Source organism: Physeter macrocephalus, chromosome 2, assembly GCF_002837175.3.
Source record: "Physeter macrocephalus isolate SW-GA chromosome 2, ASM283717v5, whole genome shotgun sequence".
NCBI classification, from domain to species: Eukaryota; Metazoa; Chordata; class Mammalia; order Artiodactyla; family Physeteridae; genus Physeter; species Physeter macrocephalus.
This window is the reverse complement of record NC_041215.1, coordinates 122,158,942-122,166,765: the sequence shown is the minus strand read 5'-3', so window position 1 is coordinate 122,166,765 and position 7,824 is coordinate 122,158,942. Positions and strand designations below refer to the sequence as shown.

Sequence of the window (7,824 nt, the reverse complement as noted above, 5' to 3'; positions counted from 1 at the left end):
ACAATGGAATATTACTCAGCCATAAAAAAGAATGAAATAATGCCATTTGCAGCAACATGGTTGGACCTAGAGATTATCATACTAAGTAAGCCAGACAGAGAAAGACAAATATTGTATGATATCGCTTATATGTGGAATTCTTAGGCATTCTTGATCTCCCTATTCAGATAACCCTTCTCTGTGCTACGTGTAACCCTGTGCAGACCTCTTCTGAAGCTGGGTTATAGGGTATTTTATCACTAGACTGGCTGACTGGACAGTGAGCTTTTTCTCACTAGACTGTAAGTTCTTTGAGATTGTACCCTACGTGTACACCTAGATGGAGTTCATGGAATGAATGAACACTAATATGAAATCTCAAACTCAGTGTTGATTATTCCATCATCACAGCTTCATTTTCTGGGAATATGAAAGCTTATTTATTCTTCGATGCAAATGCCCTTGGGGAGAAGGAGAGCACATCTTCATTGTTAGCTAATATTTACAGGGGATTTACAGACTGTCAGCTGAGCTCTGCAAGAGGATGGGTTGTGGGTTGAGCCAGGGATGCCAGGAAAGAACTTACAGTTTCTGGTGAGGCGGGAAGGCCCTGGGAGCTGGGAAAATGGTCTGTACTTAGGAATCCCATTTTTATCACTGTCCTGGCCACTGAACCTATTCAGGAGTTCTGCTTCTGTCACAGAGCAATTTGATTTCCAGACCTGATTTTGAATGGGTCTGCACTAGGGTGATCTCCTTAACAGAAAGTTCACAAAAGACATTTTCTTTTCAGGATATGGCAATAAGAAAGAATTAATAAGGGACCTTATCTTCCCTTAGGAGTCTAAATATCCCTTATGCCTTCATGCAGGCTGAATGGTTATACTATTTCTTATTTAAGAAACATTATGCATTGCTTTCATTCTTTTGCAGAGAGAAATGAAGATAAGTTAAAGGGCTTACACTTTTTATATGTTTGGTCCTTAAATTCTTATCCTTTCTAAATCCTTTCAGCCTCACCCAGGTGACCTTTGCAAAAGGAACAGCTTAATGCTGCCGGGGAGGGAACAACGGTCCCCTGGCCTCTGCCCACCAAATCCGGGCTTATTTGGGAGCAAGGCTGTGCTGCTTCAGCAGGAAAACTTGGTGGACTCGGATATAATCCTCTGGAGGAAACGATTACGTGCCGTGAAAACTCGAAAGTCTGAAAGGATGAGATTTTCAGCAAGTAACTCCTCTATGAGTGGCATTAGAAAGAAGGGAAAAAAAAGAGAAATACTTCAGTTCTGTAGCATTTCTTTACTGCCTGATCTTTAAGAAAGGCATGGGACTCTCACTCTTCCTTTAGAGGTAGGTGAGTGGTTTTGAAGTTCGAGGAAAAACATGACTTATTGAACCCTGAAGAGGATTAATATGATGATATTCTAATTTGTGTTCTCTTTAGTCTTTAGTGACTGAAAACTCAAGAGTCAAGAGACAAGACATAGGTGCAGGTCTTGGAGCTTCAGTTTCTTTTTCATCTGCTCTAGAGAATCAGAAGAATTCCCTGTCAGCCTCCCAGGTAATAAAAAATTAAGAGATGATGTCAACAGCCATGTTAATGTCTCAAAAGTTCGGGATGCACTAGGCAAATTTCTCTACATATGTTATCCCATTTAATCTTTACAGCTACCCTAAAAGGTAAGTACTGATGTTCCAATTTTATGGGTGAGGAAACGAAAGCTCAGAGAGACTTAAAAATTTCCTCAAGGTCATATGGTTAGTTAGCAGTCAAGTTTCAAACAAGTTTTCCTAGCCTCCAAGCCTGTGCTCCAATATTGTACACACCAAGGGTCCAGAATGGAAAACAGCACCGTTATCAAGAAGCAACATAGTCCATGTGAGGCTGAGCTATTAGAAAATAGAAACGAATGTGTATTTTCCCACACTGGCAGTTTACAACGTAAAGAGAGAGCATAAATGTGGCTAAGCATCTAAGAAGCAGACTGACATCATCCAGACATAGGATTTTATTACATCATTGGACCCCAATCTTGCTCTCCCAGTGAAAGATTTTATGGGAGAAGGTGACCAATTTCTTCTTTCCTAGCAAATAAATAAATAATGAAAAAGGAAAATGAAGACTAGAAATTGAAATCTTTTCCTTTTTTAAATAAAATTAATGCTTATCATTTTAAATATATGGAAAACAAGGAACAGTATAACCAAAAATTAAAACTCACTAGAAATCCTACCAACAGTCAATAATTTATGTTGTTTTTGTATAGCTAATAGCACGTTGTATTTGTGTTTTTTATTCAAATCTTTTCATTTTGCTGCATACTGTAAGTGTTCTCCCATTTTCTTAACAAATTTTTTGTAAACAATTTTAATAGCTTCTTTATTTTCCATCATGTAGCTGTATCATAATTTAATTAGACTTTCTCCTATTTTTTAACATGTAGGTTGTTTCTATTTTTTCTCACTTGTATAAATAACACAGTGAAGAGCATGTATTGTTACTTTTTGTTTTGATATAATTTCAAACTTGGAGAAAAAAAGTTGCAAGCATATTACAAGGAACTCCCATATAACTTTTACCTAGCTTTATCATTGCCATCCCTCTCTCTCTCTCTCTCTCTCTCTCTCTCTTTCTCTCACACACACACATATGTATTCAAACATGCATACCTTTTTTCTGAACTATTTGAGAATAAACTATCCCTTTACCCCAAAACACTTCAGTGTGCAGTTCCTAAAAATAAGAACTTTCTCCTACATAAACACAGAACAATTTTTAAAAGTTGAAACTTTAATGTTGATATCATACCATTGTCTAATCCACAGTCCATTTTCAAATTCTTTTTTTTTCCAGTCTAGGATCTAATCCACCATAATGAAGAACATTTTTATGTGTGACACTTTATTTAAATTTATAATGATCTCTTTACACTAGATTTTTTTTTTTAGATTTTATTTATTTTTAATTAATTTATTTATTTTTGGCTGTGTTGGGTCTTTGTTGCTGCACGCAGGCTTTCTCTACTTGCCGCAAGCAGGGCTAGTCTTCGTTGCAGTGTGCAGGCTTCTCATTGCAGTGGCTTCTCTTGTTGCGGAGCACAGGCTCACGGGCTTCAGTAGTTGTGGATCACGGGCTCTAGAGCGCAGGCTCAGTAGTTGTGGTGCACGGGCTTAGTTGCTCCACAGCATGTGGGATCTTCCCGGACCAGGGCTCGAAGCCATGTCCCCTGCATTGGCAGGTGGATTCTTAACCACTGTGCCACCAGGGAAGCCCTACACTAGATTCTTAAAAGGAGGATTATGAGGCTATAAGACATGGACATTTTTATGACTGTTGATATAAGTTGCTGAAAGTGGCGGTCATCTGACCAAAAATCTAGGAAAGTACTCATGAGACATAATGAACGTTAACTACAATCATTAAAAAACAAAACAAAACTTCACATTCTCTCATTTTATTTTACTCTCTCTGATTGCTAGAGATTAGAAATATTTTTCTTTGTGTTTACTGGCCTACCGTGTTCTTCCTTTTATTAGATAATTGTAGTCTTACCCATTTTTTCAATTATAAACTTTAGAATTTTCATATTTATCTTATACATTCTTTATATATTAGGATATTATTATCTATTAATCATATATGATAGTAAATAATTTTGCTGAGCTGTTTGCCTTTGGAGAATTCCTTCTTTAGAGTCCTCATAGCATTACCATGGGAACTCTTTAAAGCTCTAATATTTAGATAAAATAATAGAAGAAATGAAAAAGACAGATCTAAAAAAAACATTCTAGAATTGAAAAAGTTTCTTAGTCTCAGCTGGAAATAATCAGCATCTAGCTGAGGGCTGTGATTACTTGAACGGAAAAAAGGAAAGTACTATAGGAAGAAATTATGATGTTGTACAGGGACCTGCCTGACAGTACAGAGTGAATCAATGACTCTTCTGCTGTGTGTGCAGGAACTTGAGATTCCATAACTGAGGAATGGGACGGCACTGCCTGTCTCACAGGGTTAATGGTCTTACAGTGTGAAGTGAAAGAGTAATTGTGATGTAATATCCTAGGGATAAGGAAAAACATCTGGGCTATGTTTAATTGTCATGAGAATAGAATGCAGGGGAAAGTTTTATGGTGCATAAGAATATATGTGGGGAATATATTGAGATCATCCTGAATCTATATGCCTGAATGTTATAGCATCCCAGTAAAGGGCTCTAAAAGAGAGAACACTGAGCAGAGAAAGACATTCAAAGCTGAGAGTCAAGATTTAGGGGGAAAATTAAAGAAGATTTTGAAGAAGTCACTAAAGATATCTTAGACAAACCAGGAAGCCAAGCAAATACATATACACTTTGAAAATCATTGATTGATTCTCTTTCATCTGACAAATATAATGGTATGCCTTTTATACTATTATACATCATCTTGGTGTTGTAAATACAGTGAGAAACAAGATAAATGTGATCCTTTGTTCTCATGGGTTTACAGTCTAGCTGGGAGCACAGTAAATGTTCAATTACAGACATAATCACTTAATTAGTTGCACTAGGGCTAAGAAGGAACACACTGGATGTACTGAGAGCCTAAGAAGGGACCAGTTCTAACCTGGGGTGTGGGGGAAGCTGGAAGAAGACGTAGCGTCCTAGACGATTCCTGGTAGAAGAAACAGGAAATACTCTGAAAGTATGTTACACACACTTCAAGTTATACAAAGGGTTAACGCTTAAAATTCAGAAGGGTGTGAAATGCACTCACTTATTCGCTGAGCAAACTTATCAAGTGTCTGTTATGTGTCAGTCCTGAGAACACAAAAGTCATGGTTTCTAGTTAAAATCGCTCCCAGAACTTGGACCCAAGTGAAATACCCCCGTCGGGGCTGCACAGACATTCCGTTTCTTTTGGTGGCAAGGAGAGAAGACTTCTGCCTGGTCGGCATGTGGTGTCAGAGAAAATAGTCTGGGAGACTGGTGCCAGGAGTAGATAAGCCAGCAGGCGATGAAAGCACGAGGGAATGGCAGGATATTCCGCAAAGGGAGCATATACTTGGGCTTGTAGTGACACAATTAGCACCAACAGAGCCATATGGAAAATGGTGAGCAGCATCTGGACAGGATCCTCTCTTCCAACTGTGCCCAATCTGTAACCCATATACAAACCTGTCATAAACCCAGTCCTACCTATGGCTTTGTCTAAATTGCAGGATTGTACTTCTTCTCTCTCAAAGCCACGGAGCAGGTCAAGGGAATAAAAATGGAGAAATGACCTTCCGCACTGACATCGCTCTTCCTTGGCTATCTGTGCAGTTCAGGGAGGTGGCAGCCAGGCTGGAGAGTTTCCGGGGGATAGATCTGCCCGTGAAGACATTCGCTCTGCAGGCTGAAAGGCACATCTGGAGTTTGGGGACTCGGGGGAGGAGAAAGGCGGGGTTCACAGGGAGCGAGTTGTCGTGAGGTTTAGAACTCGAAGTCAAGCAGCCGAAGACTAAATGGTTAAAGAACCGCTCGTTTGAAATATAAATACAATACCCTAGACTCTAAGCATTTTATGAGCAAAATGCAGTCCAGAAAAGCAGATTTGGTGCAGCACTAAATGTTTTAATTTTTTTTTTTTTTTTTTGTATGCTCCACAGTAGAGCTTGCGTTTTCTCATACCTCCAAGGCATAGTCTTTTATGGCTTTGGAGATAAAAGATTTACGTTTAAATCATGCTTTCCCCATGCCACATTGTAACAATAGCATTTTAAGTTCTACTGTTCACCATAAGGTCAGAACCCCTTTTTCTGAAAGTCTACATACATATGCTCCCACCTGAACCAAGTGAGCAAACCCTTTTAGCTTTGAATATCTAAATGTTATTTAATAGTGTACGTAAAATGAAATGCAAGTGCCAAGAGTTTCACAACAAAATGGAAACAGGAAGGTGTCACCCTGGGCCTGTTATGACGAGAAAAGACATTGCAGAGTTACAGGACCCCAAACCCTGAAGTAGGTGTTATCTGTTAAAGGCTCACATCTCTTTTTTTGAGCCACATGGACCGCCAGGGGACTGTGTTCTGGGCTAATAGCCTCTCCTGAAAAGCATGAAACTGACAACCAGACACCAAGACCCTTTATTTCTCTCACTATAGTCTTGAAATTGACTGGCTGAAGAGTCCCTAATTTTTCCTTATGACATTATACCTATGGTGAACAGTAATGTACTGTACACATAAAAATTTAAAGGGATAGAGCTCATGTTAAATGTCCTTATGACAATTAAAAAAAAAATTAAATCATCTCCTAAGCATTATTTGGAAATGGGGTCAGGAGCTGTCTTGTTACTATTGAAGCAAATTCTGGCCCCTGTACCCTGACACTGAATTAATTCTCGGAGACAGAGTTTTGGATGAAGCAGAAAAGAATAGCTTTATTGCTTTGCCAGGCAAAGGGGGCCACGGTGGGCTAAGGCCCTCAAAACTGTGTCCCAACCAAGAGGGGGTAGTGAGAAGTTTTATTGTAATGGTTCAAAGAGGGCGTGATCGGCTCACGGACATTCTTCTGATTGGTTGGTGGTGAGGTAAGTGGGAGTCAGCAGTCATCAACCTTCTGGTTTCGACTGGTCTGGGGTCTACTTGCTTGTGGGCAGTGTACTGTTAACTTCTCCCACCCGGTGGGGGTTTCAGTATCTGCCAAACAGCTCAAAGACATTGTTATGTGTATCCCTTGAGGGGAACCAGGACCCTGCCCCAAGGCTGTGCTATTGTTTCTTGACTGTTCCTCCCTTGTCTCCACATCCCCTCCCTTCCCTAATTAACAACTGTTTGAACTTACCTGTTGGAACTCAGGGAAGGTCACTGAAGCTGAATGAAGTGTATTTCCTGTAATCAAGAAATGGGGGACACAGAAAGGCTTTTGTGCCCAGGAGCCCCAAAGGGTCCTGCTTGGTATCACTATCATTAACATCCATTGCAAAGCCCATGTACCATATTGTTCAGAAAGTTGGATGTAAGGAGGAGGGCTGGGATGCCTAGACTTTCATAATCATGTATCCTTGTATTCAGGACTATAGAGGGCAAGTCTCACAGGGAAACATATTGACTTACATTTTATCCTGTAATTACAATCTCAGTCTGTGGTTTCAAAATTGAACTCATGAGACAAAAAGGGGAAGATAGCTTGCTTCTGTTTCTGAATGTGAGATCAAGTGTCTATGAGAGTTATGTATTCTTTATTTTTAAGTACACACAAGCTCTCTCTCTTAATCACCTGCAGATGGAGAGTGGACCAAAGAATGAGGGTGTGTTTCCAAAAGCCAAGGAAGATTGGAGAAGCTAAACATTTACCAATTGAACTTTGCCTTCAAGAATGGTGTGATGGACCCAAGCAGTTAATTGAAAGAGTGCAAACAAAGAAGCTCAAAAACAAGTCCTATCAAACAAAAGGGGGAAAAGCATCATTTTAAAATGATAGCATGTGTGCTTTATTATTTTTTAGTAAATAAGACCTGACGAGAGGTTTTTTTAAGTATGTGAAAAGTGCTTTCATTAACATGAATGTATCAAATTCCTCTAGTTCTAGGGTGTTCTTGGGGTAAAAATCAACTGCAAATTAGACATAGTTCATTCCTTTGGTTTCAGTGAAATGTGGTACCAGAGGGAGTCTATTACTACATGAAGTTAGAATTTGACCAATAACAGTTACTCCAGCCTCTCTCCTGCTCTAATATCTTCCAGCTAAATGATTTTTTTTTAGACAAAAAATCTGCTACGTTGGAAAAGGAAACTGCTTTGCCTACTTTGGACAATTGGTGATATAGCACTTCATCTCAAAGGAATGTGAAGGGAATGTTTAAACTGTAATGTTTTCA

The 7,824-nt window shown here is 39.3% G+C and overlaps 1 long non-coding RNA gene across 1 annotated transcript in view; it reads left to right on the top strand.

Annotated features, from left to right (window-relative positions):
* Positions 1 to 7,395, top strand: part of LOC129391427 (uncharacterized) — an 11,303-nt gene extending 3,908 nt beyond the window's left edge. Inside the window, exons 2-3 of the long non-coding RNA XR_008615547.1 lie at positions 1,424 to 1,540; positions 7,230 to 7,395. This is a non-coding gene — a long non-coding RNA (uncharacterized lncRNA). The remainder of the gene's footprint in view (positions 1 to 1,423; positions 1,541 to 7,229) is intronic.
* The last annotated feature ends 429 nt before the right edge of the window (positions 7,396 to 7,824 follow it).